This window comes from Canis aureus, chromosome 15 (assembly GCF_053574225.1).
Source record: "Canis aureus isolate CA01 chromosome 15, VMU_Caureus_v.1.0, whole genome shotgun sequence".
Classification (NCBI taxonomy): domain Eukaryota; kingdom Metazoa; phylum Chordata; class Mammalia; order Carnivora; family Canidae; genus Canis; species Canis aureus.
In genome coordinates this window covers 24,690,570-24,708,320 of record NC_135625.1, presented here as the reverse complement: position 1 = coordinate 24,708,320, position 17,751 = coordinate 24,690,570, and the positions used below count along the sequence as shown (strand labels likewise).

The following is a 17,751-nucleotide window of genomic DNA, read 5'->3' as shown; positions in this document are numbered from 1 at the left end:
ACTTTAGTTGTAAGAAGAGTTACTACCTCATATAACTCTTTAGCCTGGCTGTTTGTTTAATCAATACTTTATGACACTGTGCCACTGTCTTTACTTACTAAGACTCCAAGAGGTATCAGTAGGAGAGTGCCCTTTATCATTCCAGACAAGCAAAACCAAAGTCTTGAATATTTAATATTTTATTTGGCTTTGAAAAGTAAACTACCAATACAAGATAAGTCTGGGACATCTTGTAATACCAGAAAGTAAAGAAGTACTCAAAACAAAACAAAACCAAAAGGATGAGGAGGACATGTCATAGAGTCACAGGAGTCAACCTGAAAGAGCTCCGAACTGGCAAAGCTAGAACAATTTAAATGACAAAATAATGTAGTATGAATCATAACCCAAAGTACAAAATAAATATATGTGCCTATACTGATATTAAAATGATTAAGAATAAATAAATGAGGAAGTTACAGAAAAATTCCAAATAATGTATGTAGCTATTTCAGTTTACAGAAGCTACAGCTTTAATCTCTCATATTCCAAAGCTACAGCTTTAATCTCCCATATTCCATGAATCCTCCCAAATCTATAAACTAGTCTGATCATAAGAAAGACATGGGGCAAACCCAAACTGGGGGGGTTTCTGTGAGTTAGCTAGTCAGTATACCTCAAGATTCTCCAGGTCATAAAAAAGAAGGAAAGGCTAGGACCTATCACAGACAAGAGGGAATGTGGGAGACATGAAAACTAAATGCATCGTGATGTCCTCAATTGGGCACTGCTGGCATAGAAAGATGGTGTTGATGAAAAAAATGATTTGGAGTTTAATGAATAATAATAATCTGTAGTGGATTGAATGATCACCCACTCAAAAGATATGTCCATGTCCTAATCCTTGGAATCTGTGACTATTACCTGGCAAAGTATCTTTGCAGATATAATTAAGGATCTCCAGATAAGATCATCCTAGATTATATGGATGGCTTAAAATCAATGACAGATTTCTTAAAGACCAGCACAGAGATGAGAAGGTGGCAATATTTCATGGAGGTGGAGACTGGAGCCAGAAATCAAGTAATTCCAGCAACCACCAGAAGCAAAGAATAGAGACAAAGAATAGAATCTCCCTCATGGTCTTCGGAGAGAGAATGTGGCCCTGGGAACACCTTGTTTTGTTCTGTGGTGTCCAGAACCATGATAGAGTAAGTGTTGGTTGTTTTAAGATACATGTTTGTGATAATTTGTTATAGCAGCCTTAGGAAACTAATATATGTACCAATGTCAGTTTCTTGTTTTGAATAATGTACTGTGGTAATGTAAAATGTGAATGATAAGGGAAACTAGATTGGGGGGGTATATAGGAACTTTCTGTACATCTTTGCCACTTTTCTGTAATTCTAAAATTACTCCAAAATAAAAAGTGTACTTAGAAACCCCCCACAATTCAACTGAAAAAAAAAAGGTATAAATTTTACTTTTACCTTGTTATGAGTCAGACTTAATATTTCTTTGAATAATGTGACCACTGTGCCATTAAATATCTTACAAATAAAAACAAACATTTCTAGAAAAGAAATCTTTCAAATGGGAAGTGTTGGTCTGGCAAATGCCAGGTTTGGAATAATGCATTTGCCTATTTGGATTTCATTGTGTTTCAGACCTAGGGTAATTTTTCTCTAATTTGTAGTTGATTATGGTGAGTGGTCTTAACTGGTGTTACAAATGATGCTTTAAAAACAAAGCATCAGGGGATCCCTGGGTGGCTCAGCAGTTTAGCGCCTTCCTTCAGCTCAGGGAGTGATCCTGGAGTCCTGGGATCAAGTCCCACATCAGGCTCCCTGCATGGAGCCTGCTTCTCCCTCTGCCTATGTCTCTGCCTCTCTCTACTCTCTCTTTTCTCTCTCTTTCTCTGTGTGTGTGTGTGTATTTCATGAATAAATAAATAAAATCTTAAAAAAACAAAACAAAAAAAAACTAAGCATCACTTTACCTTCTAGACTATAAATTTACTGTATTCTGTGTTCTTACTCATTGATAGCCAGTTCAGGATTTAACCACTGATTCAAATCAATCAGCTTTCTTGTGTCTTCTTTATTTTTTAAAAATTTTATTTATTTATTCACGAGAGACACACAGAGAGAAGCAGAGACCTAGGCAGAGGGAGAAGCAGGCTCCCTGTGGGAGCCTGATGTGAGATTTGATCCCAGGACCCCAGGATCATGACCTGAGCCAAAGGCAGACACTCAACCACTGAGCCACCCAGGTGTCCCTTGTGTCTTCCTTATTTTAACTTAAAGTGCGTGACTCACATTTGCAAGGAATGCAAAACACATTGTACAAGTTTCTTTAATTTAAAAAAATGTGGAAATTGTCATCATGATGACCTAACACTGCTAAAACCAAAGAACCATTTGGTTATCACCAAACAGCCTGAGGAATGTCGCATAAAATTAACATTTGTCTGTAAGTATATGAATGACTCAGGGCAGAATTTGAGGATTACTATAGTATTTCATAAGGAAGTGATAACTTAAGGTATGGGTAACAGTCCCTAAAGAAAGTCAACCATTCCGTTTCTCTGTGAATGAAACACACAGAGAACTGCAGAGCTAAAAGGGTCAGTTAAATACCTAGAAACCAATACTTAATACTCAGGAAAAAAAGAGAATCCATTTTTTGACAGCACATTTGTAACTATAAAGCCCCACAGATAAACTTGTGGCTATTTTGGAGTTATCATTGGTACTTCATTGATTACTTTGTGAAACTTCTGTGGGCTCATCATGCTCTCAGCTCCACTTACTGCTTCAATCACAGTGAATTGTGAAATTCTGTATAGAGAATGCACACAACATTTTTTTGTTTTTAATGAAAGGATTTGGGTTACTTAATTCATATCCATTAAAAATGGCCAGATAGAGTTATAACAAAATTTGTGTTAAAAAGTTTTGCTTAACAAAATTAAAACATTCAAAACTATAAGTTTTTAGAATAACTAGCTTTTTAATTTAGTAGTTATAAAGCAGTGCTTTTATGGGGGAAAGCCTAATAACACCATGACTCATGCATGAATTAGTTTTTTTTTTTAAAGTTTTCTTACTTTGGAAAACCTAAACCGAGCCCTTTCAAGGATGAATCTTCCTGATTTATTATTTGTCAGACTACTGATTTTTATTTAATTTAATTTAATTAATTTATTTTTAATTTTTAAGTTATATTTTATTGGAGTTCAAATTGCCAACGTATAGCATAACACCCAGTGCTCATCCCATCAAGTGCCGTACTCAGTGCCTGTCACCCAGTCACCCCCCCCACCTCCCTTTCCACCACCCCTTGTTCGTTTCCCAGAGTTACGAGTCTTTCATGTTCTGTCTCCCTTTCTAATATTTCCCACTCATTTTCTCTCCTTTTCCCTTTATTCCCTTTCACTATTTTTTTATATTCCCCAAATGAATGAGACCATATAATGTTTGTCCTTCTCCGACTGACTTATTTCACTCAGCATAATACCCTCCAGTTCCATCCTTGTCGAAGCAAATGGTGGGTATTTGTCATTTCTAATGGCTGAGGAATATTCCATTGTATACATAGACCACAGCTTCTTTATCCACTCATCTTTCGATGGACACCGAGGCTCCTTCCACAGTTTGGCTATTGTGGACATTGCTGCTAGAAACATCGGGGTGCAGGTGTCTTGGCGTTTCACTGCATCTGCATCTTTAGGGTAAAACCCCAGCAGTGCAATTGCTGGGTCATAGGGCAGCTCTATTTTTAACTCTGAGGAACCTCCACAGTTTTCCAGAGTGGCTGCACCAGTTCACATTCCCACCAACAGTGTAAGAGGGTTCCCTTTTCTCCGCATCCTCTCCAACATTTGTGGTTTCCTGCCTTGCTAATTTGCCCCATTCTCACTGGTGTGAGGTGGTATCTCATTGTGGTTTTGATTTGTATTTCCTTGATGGCAAGTGATGCAGAGCATTTTCTCATATGCATGTTGGCCGTGTCTATGTCTATCCTCTGTGAGATTTCTGTTCATGTCTTTTGCCCATTTCAATTTGGGTTGTTTGTGTCTTTGCTGTTGAGTTTAATAAGTTCTTTATAGATTTTGGAAACTAGCCCTTTATCTGATTCGTCATTTGCAAATATCTTTTCCCATTCTGTAGGTTGTCTTTTAGTTTTGTTGACTGTTTCTTTTGCTGTGCAGAAGCTTCTTATCTTGATGAAGTCCAATAGTTCACTTTTGCTTTTGTTTCTCTTGCCTTCATGGATATATCTTGCAAGAAGTTACTGTGGCCAAGTTCAAAAAGGGTGTTGCCTGTCACATTAAGATCTTTCATCCATTTTGAGTTTATCTTTGTGTATGGTGTAAGAGAATAGTCTAGTTTCATTCTTTTGCATGTGGATGTCCAATTTATTGAAGAGACCATCTTTTTTCTAGTGGATAGTCTTTCCTCCTTTTTCGAATATTAGTTGACCATAAAGTTGAGAGTCCTTCTGGATTCTCTATTCTGTTCCATTGATCTATGTGTCTGTTTTTGTGCCAGTACCACACTGTCTTGATGACCACAGCTTTGTAGTACAACCTGAAATCTGGCATTGTGATGCCCCCAGCTATGGTTTTCTTTTTCAATATTCCCCTGGCTATTCGGGGTCTTTTCTGATTCCACACAAATCTTAAGATAATTTGTTCCAACTCTCTGAAGAAAGTCCATGGTATTTTGATAGGGATTGCATTAAATGTGTAAATTGCCCTGGGTAACATTGACATTTTAACAATATTAATTCTTCCAATCCATGAGCATGGAATACTTTTCCATCTCTTTGTGTCTTCCTCAATTTCTTTCAGAAGTGTTCTGTAGTTTTGAGGGTATAGATCCTTTACCTCTTTGGTTAGGTTTATTTCTAGGTAGGTATCTTATGCTTTTGGGTGCAATTGTAAATGGGATTGACTCCTTAATTTCTCTTTCTTCAGTCTCATTGTTAGTGTATAGAAATGCCACTGACTTCTGGTCATTGATTTTGTATTCTGTCACACTGCCAAATTGCTGTATGAGTTCTAGCAATCTTAGAGAGGAGTCTTTTGGGTTTTCTATGTACAGTATCATGTTATCTGCAAAGAGGGAGAGTTTGATGACTTTTTTGCCAATTTGAATGCCTTTTATTTCTTTTTGTTGCCTGATTGCTGAGGCTAGGACTTCTAGTAGTATGCTGAATAGCAGTGGTGAGAGTGGACATCCCTGTCTCGTTCCTGATCTTAGGGGAAAGGCTCCCAGTTTTTCCCCATTGAGAATGATATTGGCTGTGGGCTTTTCGTAGATGGCTTTTAAGATGCTGAGGAATGTTCCCTCCATCCCTACACTCTGAAGAGTTTTGATCAGGAATGGATGCTATATTTTGTCAAATGCTTTCTCTGCATCTATTGAGAGGATCATATGGTTCTTTTTTCTCTTGCTGATATGATCACATTGATTGCTTTACGAGTGTTGAACCAGCCTTGCATCTGATTACTGATTTTAAATCTATAGACTGTCTGGTTTTTATGTAGGTATATTTGGCCTAAATACTCTTATTTCCAAATAGAAGCCCTTAATTATGCTTTAAGGCAGCTGAAGCCTCTCATTGATAAAAACAAAAACAAAGCAAAACAAAAAACCATTATAAAGTGATCTAGTCTGATAGAACAAAAGAATAAGCCACGTCTATTATTTTAGTAGCCAACCTTTGAAATGTATATAGTATACCCTTGGCCAAGAAAAAAGTTCTTCCATGAAATATTATGAAACTAAATAAAACGTATTGGTGATATGTCTCTTCTAATGTTCACACACATAGAGCCTACTTACTGCTGATCAGTGACATTTATTGAGTTCTCACTACTCTGTGAGTTCTTCTACTGAGACCTACCTGAGAGTAGCCTAAAGAGAGAGTATAGGGATCCCTGGGTGGCGCAGCGGTTTGGCGCCTGCCTTTTGCCCAGGGCGCGATCCTGGAGACACGGGATCCAATCCCACATTGGGCTCCCGGTGCATGGAGCCTGCTTCTCCCTCTGCCTGTGTCTCTGCCTCTCTCTCTTTCTCTCTCTGTGACTATCATAAATAAATAAAAATTAAAAAAAAAGAGAGTATATCACAGTTTAACTGTCAAGGTGTCTAAATTACCTTCCCTCCCTTCCCATCTCCTCCTGTCCCCTCCTCTCTCCTTCCCTTCCCTACTTATTATTTATATTTTTGCTAGAGGTGTCATTATATATGTAATGCTCATTATGTTGTCTTCATAATATTTCCAGAAATTGAGACCTGGCTTTCTCAGCTTTAGTGCTAATGATGTTCTGGGCCAGATAATTTTTTGTTATTGGAGAATGTTTTATGCATTGTAGGATGAGGTTGTGTGATGGTTAATTTTACATGTCAACTCATCTGGGTCATGGCACCCATATATTTATTCAAATGTTATTCTAGATATTTTTATGAATGTGCCTTTCTGTATGAGAATAACATTTGAATTGGTGGACTTTGAGTAAAACACATTGCTCTTTATAATGTGGTTAGTCTCATCCAATCAAGTGGAGGCCTCAATAGAATGAAGGCTGATCTCTTCTAGACAAGAAATAATTTGGACTCAAACTGTAACTTTTCCCTGAGTCTCCAATCTGCCAGCCTACCTGATTATATATTGGATCCAAGCTTCCAAAAATTGTGAGGCCATTCTCTTAAATAAATCTTACTTTCTCTGTCTCTCTCTGTCTCTCTGTCTCTGTCTCTCTGTCTCTGTCTCTTGCTCTCTCTCAATACACACACACACACACACACACACACACACACACACACACACACATATATGTATCATTCCATATATCTCCCAACAAACAAAAGCCCAGGGCCAGATGTCTTCATAGACAAATTTTACCAAACATTTAAAGAGCAGTTAAAACCTTTTCTTCTCAAACTATTCCAAAAAATAGAAAAAGAAAGAGAACTTCCATTTTCATTCCAGGAGATCAGCATTACCCTGATAACAGTACCAGATAAAGGCTCCACAAAAAAAGAGAACTATAGGCCAGTATCTCTGATAAATTTAGATGCAAAAGTCCTCAACAAAATACTGGTAAATCAAATCCAACAAAACATTAAAAAAAAAATCATTCACCACAATCAAGAGGGATTTATAATTGGGTTGCAGGGGTGATTCAATATTCACAAATCAATCAACATGATACATCACATTAATAAAATAAAAGATATTCCTTCTGCAACAGACATGGACTACTCTTGCTCTCTTCCTTTCCTTTCTGCTGACATCATAGTTCCATGTTCCCTGCAACAATGCCAGTTGAACCCACTGAAACTATGCCTGCTATAAAGCAGTAGTTACCATAGCCTCACACTGAGACAGGGTCTGGAATAGAATCCAACATTGATGAATCAGTATCAGAGCCTGAGAAACAAGATACCACACTTGGCAACCACACAAGCCCAGCTGGCAGCAGCCACTGAAATTAATAAAGAACCAGTCAGTAAAGCAAAACAGAGTAAAAAGAAAGTATGGAAGCCTATGTCCAAATGGGTCTGCAAAGGTTACAGGGGTTACTAAGATCACTATTTGGAAATCTAAGAATATCCTCTTTATCATCACAAAACCAGATGTCTGCAAAAGCCCAGCTTCGGATTCCTACATAATTTTTGGGGAAGCCAAGATGGAGGATTTATCTCAGCTGGCACATATGGCAGCTGCTGAGAAATTCAAAGTTCAAGGTGAAGCTGTCTCAAATATTCAAAAAATACACAGACTCCAACTGTGCAGGAGGAGAGTGAAAGGAAGAGGTTGAAGAAGCACATGTAAAATAAGGACATAGAATTGGTCATGTCACAAGCAAATGTGTCAAGAGTAAAGGTAGCCAAGTCCTGAAGAAAAATAGGGATGACATTTTAAATGTTATTATAGAATTAACAATGTAACCATCTGAAAACAAGGACCAATTTTTGGTGTTTCAAAACTGCAGCTTGGTTTGAAATTTATACTGTTTCTACCATTAATAAAGTTATGGCTTCTTGTAGGATGAATAATCAATCAATTGATCAATAGAGAGATACATTAGAGGACAAGAACCATATGATCATTTCAATAGATGCAGAAAAAGCATTTGACAAAATATAGCATCCTTTCATGATAAAAGTCCTCAATACAGTAGGTTTAGAGGGATATCCTCAACATAATAAAGGCCATATATGAAAACCCCACAGCTATTATCATCCTTATTGAGGGAAAACTTGGAGCTTTTCCTTTCTGGTCAGAAATGAGATAAGGATATCCATTCTAACCACTTTTATTCAGCATAGTATGAGAAGTCCTAGTCATAACAATAATACAAAAGAAATAAAAGGAATCCAGATTGACAAAGAAGAAGTAAAACTTTCACTATTTGCAGATGGTGTAATACTGTATATAGAAAACCAGAAAACTCCACAAAAAAACTGCTAGAACTGATTTACAAATTCAGTAAAGTCACAGGATACAAAATCAATATACAGAAATCTGTTGCAATTCTATACACCAATAAAGTTACAGCAGAAAGAGAAATTAAGAAAATAATCCCGTTTGCAATTGTACCAAAAACAATAAGTTAGCCAGGAATAAACCTAACCAAAGAAGTGAAAAATGGAAAAATATAAACACTGATGAAAAAAATTGAAGATGACACAAAGAAATGGAAAGATAGACCATGCTCATGGACTAGAAGAACAAATCTTGTTAGAATGTCTATACTACCCAAGAAATCTACACATTTAATGTAACCCCTATCAAAATACCACAAGCATTTTCCCAGAACTAGAGCAAATATTCCTACAATGTGTATGGAACCACAAAAGACACTGAAGAGCAAAGCAACCTTGAAAAACAAAGCAAAATGGGGATTAGAATTCTGGACTTCTAGTTATATTGCAAAACTGTAGTCATCAAAACAGTATGGTACTGTCAGGAAAACAGTGGATCAGTGGAACAGAGTAGAAAACCCAGAAATGAACCTACAAGTGTATGGTCAACTAATCTTCAACAAAACAGGAAAGACTGTCTCTTGGGAAAAAGACTGGCTCTTTAACAAATGGTGCTGGGAAAACTGGACAACTACATGCAAAAGAATGAAACTGGACTACTTTCTTATGCCATACACAAAAATAAGTTCAAAATGGAGTAAAGACCTAAATGTGAGTCCTGAAACCATAAAAATCCTAGAAAATAACATAGGAAGTAGCTTTTTGGACATTAGCCATACAACTTCTTTCTAGCTATGTCTCCTGAGATAAGGGAAACAAAACCAAAAATAAACTATTGAGATTACATCAAAATAAAAAGCCTCTGCACAGCAAAGGAAATAATCAACAAAACTAAAACCATTCTACAGGAGAGGAGAAGATATTGCAAATGACATATCCAATAATGAGTTATTATCCAAAATATATAAAGAACTTACAAAATTCAACATCCCAAAACCAAATCATCCAATTTAAAATCAGCAGAAGATATGAATAGACATTTTTCCAAAGAAAATATACAGATGGGCACCAGACACATGAAAAAATGTTCACCATCACTTATCATCAAGGAAATGGAAATAAAAAATACAATGAGATATCACTTCATACCAGTCAGAACAGCTAAAATTAACACAGGAAATGATAGGTGTTGACCAGGATGTACAGAAAGGGAACCCTCTTGTACTGTTGATTGGAATGCAAACTGATACAGCCACTATGGAAAACAGTATGGGTGTTCTTCAAAAAGTTAAAAAATAAAATTACCTACAACCCAGCAATCACACTACTAGGAATTTCTTAAAGAATACAAAATTAACTCAAAGCAATACATGCACCCCAATGTTTATAGAAGCATTGTCTACAATACCCAAACTATAAAAACAATTCTGTGTCCATTGATCAATGAATGGATAAGGATGATGTGATATTGTGTGTGTGTATACACACACACACACAATGGAATATTATTCAGCCATAAAAATGAAATCTTGCCATTTGTGATGACATAGATGGAGCTAGAGAGTATTAGGGTAAGTAAAATATGTCAGAGAAAGACCAATACTATATGATCTCACTCACATGTGGAACTTAAGCAATAAAACAAATAAGCAAAGTGAGAGAGAGAGAGAGAGAGAGAGAGAGAGAGAAGCAGACTCTGAACTACAAAGAACAAACTAATGGCTACCAGAGGGGAGTGGGGTAGTGGGTGGGTGAAACAGGTGATAGGATTAAAGGATGCACTTGTGATGAGCACCGAATGCCATATGAAATGTTGAATCACAAAATTGTACACCTGAAACTAATATAACACTGCATGTTAACTAACTGGAATTTAAATAAAAATTAAAAAAAATTATTGGGGGCTGTTGGAGTGGAGTGAATATATTTTGCTTGTGAGTAGGACACCAATTCTAGGGTACCTAGGGGCTGAGTGTTATGAACTGAATTGTTTTCCCTCTAAACCCATATGTTGAAGCCCAGCACCTCAGTATTGTGACTGTATCTGGTGATAGAGCCTTTAAATAGTTAACTAAGTTACAATAAGTTCATTTGGGTGGGCCTTAATCATTCTGATCCATATCCTAGGTCAGAATAAGGACACCCAGAAAGACATTGGGGATCACACAGAGAAAAGGCCAAGTGAATACACAGCAAGAGGCCACCATCTGTACACCAAGGGAAAAGGCCTCAGGAGGACCCAAACCTTGGAGGCATCTGGATCTTGGACATCCAGCCTCCAGAGCTGTGATAAATTAAGTTTGTGCTCTTTAGGTGCTCTTTATTTGGGGAGTCCTAGCAAACCAATACAGATAGCATCTTTGTCATCTGCCCACTATATTCCAATAGCATCTCTCCCCTCACCTCATCTTTACTACCCTAGTTGTGACCAAAAAAATGTCTTCAGATATTGTCAAATATTTTTTGAGGGACAAAAGTGTCCCAGGTTGAGAACTACAACTCTAACCATAAAAAATAAGGAGAAATGATAGTACAGATTACTCCTCTTTGTATCCTGTGATTTGGACATCGTCCTCTCCATGTATCTTTCAAACTCACTGCCGGCCCTTTCAAGTAGTTAAATGTAGGTACTTCCTAAGGTTCTTTGTGCTGCCTTCTTTTCTCTTTTTCTATATTTTCCCTTAATATTCTTATCCTTTTTAAAAGTGCTACTTCTAAGTGAATAGCTAGAGCTCACATCTGATATCTCTTGTCTTGGTATCTTTCTTGATTCCCAAATGTGAATTTCCACCCAACGATTTTCCAAACCATTCTTGAAATTTTCACCTGAAAGTTTTACATCTATTGCAAACTTAACATATCTAAGCTGAATATGTGGTTTCCCCAAAACTGTCTCTTCTGTATTCCCTATTCAGTTATACAGTTCACTTTAGTTCAATTCAAAAGCTATTTTTTTGCATACCTCAAGATTTTATGGTTTGGTACAGAAGAAAATCATTTAAATCGATTTAATGTAATGTAATAGGCACAATGTTAAAAAAATATGCAGAAACCTCTATGGGAATTCAGAGAAGGAGCCTCCTATCTCTTCTGGGATATCAAAAAAAGCTTCCTGGACAATGTGAGAAATGAGCTATGTCAGAAAGGAGAAGCCCAAGTTAGGTGAGGAAGAGGAGATACCAAGATATTTTAGGCACATAAAGTAGTATATGTAATAATAATAGTGGAGAGGATAACAGAAAATATCCAATTTGCTTTTTATTCAGTGAAGTCAAGCAAAGGTGTACATGTCCTGTATGTAAATACTTGTGTGCATCTATATATTTTCTAAGAAATTTCAAAGTGTTAATTTATTAGTTCAAAAACTATAGAAAATTTATGAGGTGTCTGGCTGACTCAGTCAGTAAAGCATGGAGCTCTTAATCTCAGGGTTGTGAGTTCAAGCCCCAAGTTGGGCATGGAGCCTACTTAAAACTTAAAAAAAATACTAAAAAAAAAAAAAAAAAAAAAAGAAAAAGAAAGAAAAAAACTACGGATGGTTTGTAGGCCAAATTTTCTTCCATAATAATTTTCCTTTCCCGTATTGATGACCAAGAATGCCAATGTCCCATACCCACACTAACACGAATATTACTAACTTCTTCCATTAGTCGTAAACTTGTTTTTTAAGCTCAAAAGATACTGATATTATTTTTAATGAAATTGTTCTTTTTTTAAAAAAAATATTTATTCATGAGAGACACAGAGAGAGAGGCAGAGATAGAGGCAGAGGGAGAAGCAGGCTCCCTGCAGGGAGTGTGATAGGGGACTCGATCTGAGGACCCTGAGATCAGGCCCTGAACCAAAGGCAGACGCAACCACTGAGCCATCCAGGCATTCCTAATGAAATTGTTCTGGTCAAAATCACAAAAAACTCTCATTGATAAGTCCAGAGATAAATTCTCTAAGCCAGGTACAATTTGTGGCTATGCCCGGAAGAACATCATCTATGTCGTGTTCTATATTGTGTACACAATGGAGAGGCCCCTATGGTCTTCTAAATACCTGCTGGCTATATGCTGTTGTGAATACCTAAGGCATCAATCACATTTGCTTGCAATTTTGGCCAATCTTCAGAATTAGCAAGGATTCTGAGTGGTGTACTTCCTGACAGTACCAGAGGCAATAGTTATTCCAATCCCACTTGCTGAGGATGGTAGGTATGTTTTAAAGGTTCAGTACAGAGTTCCCAAAATGCCAAGCTTTCCCATTAGGGCAGGAGAAAGATTATTTTCTAACTTGTTTTATTTTTAATGTTTGTACTATATCTAGCAGAGATTGATTGTACATAGCTGGCATTTTTGTTTGTTTGTTTACCAGCCCAGACACCCATTTTACTAAATTTTTATATCTGTCTGGTCATTTCATTCAGATCCTAGGGGCAGAGTTGAATGCTTTTCTTTGTATTTCCATATAGCAAAGAAATTGCCATGTACTTTTAAATTCTGATCGTCTGTAGTGTTTAAATACCCAAACATGTCTCTTATCCCTCTTGGTTCTGGCTCCAGCTTTTTCATGTCTTCTCAGATTCCAGAAAGGTACTATATCCAACTTTAGCCCATCTAACCTAAGACTTGTGCTGACTCTTCCCTTAATGAATTTTTCAAATATATTCTTAAAAATGAACAGTGTTTCCATTTAGTGTCTAGTACTTTGGTGTAAGACATTATATTAATTCTCTAATTCCGATAGAAAGTCTGCAGGGTAGGTATTATTTCCATATTTTGTCAGTGGGGTGATTGAGATCCAAGAAGCTGAAACAACATATCCAAATGATAGCAATTATATGCCAAATCGGATTTTTAGGTCAGTCAAATCAGCATTTCCTCTTCTTGATGATCCAGGCTTTCTTCCTTTCTTTTTTTTTTTAACTTTTTTTTTTTAAAGATTTTATTTATTTATTCATAGGGACAGAGAGAGAGAGAGAGGCAGAGACACAGGCAGAGGGAGAAACAGGCTCCACTCAGGGAGCCTAATGTGGGACTCGATCCAGGGTCTCCAGGATCACGCCCTGGGCTGCAGGCGGCGCTAAACCGCTGCGCCACTGGGGCCGCCCTGATCCAGGTTTTCTTGAGGTGATAGATCTTCAAGTCACTTAAAGCTTGGAAAACAAAATTTTAAAAACACGTAAGGTACTTCAGAATTTGGGCTATCAGTTGAATGTGAAATATTTCATTATTGAGTGCAGATAAATTCTTTTTCTTAGTTCTTATTATGCTTTTGACTGTTGATTTATCTGTAAGAGGCAATTTAGCAAAATATTAAGATGTCTGTGACATTGCCCAGGTATCTATTGTTCTGTTGTACCTCATGTTCATTTGAAAAAGAAAGAAATTTGTCCAACTGTTTTAGCTTGAAGATAGCCATGCCAGAAACTGGAATTTCTACTTCCGAAAAAACTTCAGAACTACCATATCAGAAAAAGTAACCTGATAAATTAAGTGGAATTGGAAAGAGAAGACAATGAGAATAACAGTTAGAGTCACAAATTTCAATATAGCTTTCTTTGTTCTCTAAGGACTATGGCAAGGGGATAATCCCAGAGTCACGATCTGTACATGATAGGGGCTTGCCTAGACCAGAATTATTGGTTCTTTCCTTGGGTCTGCCTTTTTATTCTCAGATCTTACGTCATCAGTTGGGAAAAATTTTCACTAGTAATACTTGGACATAAGGCAATTTTATAAGCATCAAACTCTACTAGTTATTTCAACCAAGCTCAGTTCCAAGAAGACTTATTATTCATATGAGGGGAGAAAGCAGGGTCCCCCCACCTTGCCAGAATTTTGGAAGGATCATTTTTCTGCAACCCAAGGGAGAATTGATTAATTGTTGTTGCTGATTTTTTTAAAAGATTTTATTTATTTATTCATGAGAAACACAAAGAAAGAGGTAGAGACATAGGCAGAGGGAGAAACAGTCTCCATACAGGGAGCCCGATGTGAGACTCAATCCTGGAACCCTAGGATCACGCCCTGGGCCGAAGGCAGGCGCTAAACCGCTGAGCCACCCAGGCATCCCTTGTTGTTGCTTTTAATAACTTGGGCATTGCCTTAGAAAATTGGAGGCAGAGACCCATTATTTCCCATTTCTTCCTTCTGCAGAATAAAATGTAGCTCAAGATTAAATTTTCTGGGATGTATATGTGGGATGGGAGGGAGCTAGAGTTGGACACCTGAGGAATTTTTGTCTCATCATTTTAGTCCTAGTGGTAATTCGATATTTCTTCATAGGTGTATCTGATGCACAGTAACTTATATTAACAAGAAAACAAAATGTAAAACAAGCATTTGCATAAAATCCATCTTCATTTTTTTATTAATGTGCATTTCAGTTGTTTTTAAGAATAGAAGTTGGCTCATAAAGGGAAGTACAAAAAAAAGAGAGGGTCAATTCTCGAGTCGTGAATAGTGACAAGTGAAATTATATGGAGAAAGGAAATCAATCCCACCAAATGAAAAAGGGCAAAGGAGGAGTTGAAATAAATGAATCATTACACACAAGAATCCAATTTCTCCACATTTGTGAGCTGGAATCTGAAAAAGGCCTCGATGCACTATCAGTAATGAAATATTATCAATAGATTTCTAACCAACTTCAGAGACAATGACTTGTACCTGCTCAGAGTTTGTGCTTTGCTTTGCTTTGCTGGAAGAGAGGGTATGAAACATTCTAAGGAAAAGTCTCTCTTCGTGATTTTTTTTCTTCCCATTTATGCACTTGAAACAGTAGATTTCAGAAGGGTTTGTAAATTTTATTTGTATATATCAAACATCTATGCAAAGTAGTAGCACAACTCTGTTTTGAATTAAAAGATTGCATTTGAGTCAGAGCATCGCTTCTGATGATCTATAATACCCTTGGGAGATGTATTCATCTTCTCAGTGATCCTTTCCTCTTCTAGATATTGAAGCTGTAGATCAGCTTTCATGTTTGTTCCAACTAAAATTCCATGAGGCAGGAAATGATAGTTAATTCCTCTACTGACTATATGGGAGAATATTGCCATTTCCTTAAAAATTGTGGTATCTTAAACTGTTACCTATTAGAAATCTGAGGGAAAATTAAATAGAGGAAGATCCAGAAGTTGGCAACTGGGGTAAAATTTACCCCAGCTTTTTGAAATCTACACTGAATTCAAAGATTTGTCTTTTGTAATATAACTTACCCTATCTGTATTAATCAGGGTTCTCAGTATGCATGCACACACATAAATAATAATACTAGGGCAAGGGATTTATTAGAAATATTGGCTCATAAGATTATGGAGGCTGACAAGTCCCACAATCTGAAGGATGAGTCAGCAACCTGGAGACAGAGGAAAGCCAATGGTGTAACTATATAGTCTGAAGGTTTGCAGACCAGAGACCCAGGAAGACCTGATGTTTTTATTAGAGGTGGTAGTGAAGAAAAGCTGATGCCCTAGTTTGAAGGCCATCAGGCAAAATAATTTACTCTTACTCTGGGAAGGGTCAGCTCTTTTATTTTATTGAGGCCTTTAACTGATTACAGGAGTCTCGCCCACATTATGGAGAACGATCTGCTTTCCTCAGTCTACCAATTCAGATGTCAATCTCATCCCAAAGCATCCCACAGAAACACCCCAGAATGATGTTTGGCCAAATATCTGGGCACCCCATGGCCCAGTTAAGTTGACACAAAAAATATATTATCATATTATCCATAGAGTAAGAGCTGTTGTTCTGTGTTCTCATTTTATTTTGTAGTGTATGTGGTTTAAATTTGGCAGAAAGGCTAGTGTACTATTTCTTAGATTCCTCTGGAATTCAGAATTGGCACTTTGCCATCAGAAATGCCTAATGCCATTATGCATTTGTGTTTGTGGTTAAGTTAGTTAATGAGATCCTATTTTCTTGGAAGGGCTCATATTCCTTAGAGGAATGAAGTATGCTGTCTGAGAAATTATTTGCTTACCCTAGTATTGCACCTATTATTAAAATCATGATATAGAATGAACTGTAGACGTTAAATAGTATGGTCATGTGTATACAACAACAAATATTTCAGTTAGGAATAAAATGGTACATGAGGAATGGGAAGCTCTTTATTATAGATCTTTAAGTGAGAATTTAAATTCAGAATGAAAAAGTAAAGGAAAGCAGTATCAAAATGAAGACATTAAGAGAGAAAGGAGATCCGAAAAGAATTTTTAAAAAGAGGAGGTGGGCACCTGGATGGCTCAGTGGTTGAATGTTTGTCTTTGGCCCAGGGCGTGATCCCAGGGTTCTGGGATCGAGTGCCACATCGGGCTCCCTGCATGGAGCCTGCTTCTCCCTCTGCCTGTGTCTCTGCCTCTCTCTCTGTGTCTCCCATGAATAAATAAATAAAATATATATTTTTTTTAAAGAGGAGGGAACTAAAAGATTAGGGCCTACTTGTTTGTATAAAATGTTCCTGACATTTCTCTTTAGAGCAGGGTTTTATTGCTCTGCACTGAGGAACAGGAGATGGTTCACAGTGGGCAGGCATAGCACTCTGGTCACCTGGAGCCTAAGGGTTAGAGATGTTTTTTTCTGAATGATCTTTCCTTTATCTCAGCCTCTTCTACACTGTTATCTTCCTGTGTACCCTGTCCTTGCATATTTCATTCAGTTGCCTTCCATATTCCATTTAGGGGCTAGGTCATTTTTTAAAAACCAGATTATAATGGTAAGAAGAGGGAATAAGACTGCTTCTAAGTGAAAAAATTGAATATTCCCTTTCCCCAGACACACTTCCCAAGGATAAAGGATTAAATTCTATCTCACGTTTCTAAGAAAAAGAAAAGAAAAGAAAAGAAAAGATGATAAAAGAGTACTTTTAAAAACTTAATTCAAGGAAGCATGGTCTCTGAATCTCAATAAATCCCACAGACTACATTAGGATTCTGGAACCTTCTGGTTAACAGACATCCTTTGCTAATATAAGAAAACATGCCTTATACTTACGGGATTTATGTACATATAAAGCAATATTTATTTATGTATAAATCTATATTTCCTCATGCAATACAATTCATATTTTCATAAGGTTTGGGTGTTTTTGTTCTTTTTTTGTGCTCTCACTTTTCCTGCATCTGACACAAGACCTAGACTTACTATTGACACACCTGGAAAAATCCTGGGAAAGAAGGGGAGGGAAAGTACAAGATTTAGTACTTATTAGTGATACTCTGAGGGTAATCGTGAATCTGCCTGGGTGTCCCCCACCAGCCCTTCCTGAGCACTGGAAT

General features: G+C 37.1%; 1 long non-coding RNA gene and 1 pseudogene across 2 annotated transcripts in view; both read left to right on the top strand.

Annotated features, from left to right (window-relative positions):
• Nucleotides 1-17,751, top strand: part of LOC144283977 (uncharacterized) — a 139,090-nt gene that overhangs the window by 109,663 nt on the left and 11,676 nt on the right. The window lies entirely within an intron of this gene.
• LOC144283976 (nascent polypeptide-associated complex subunit alpha pseudogene) lies at nt 7,311-7,943 on the top strand (annotated as a pseudogene).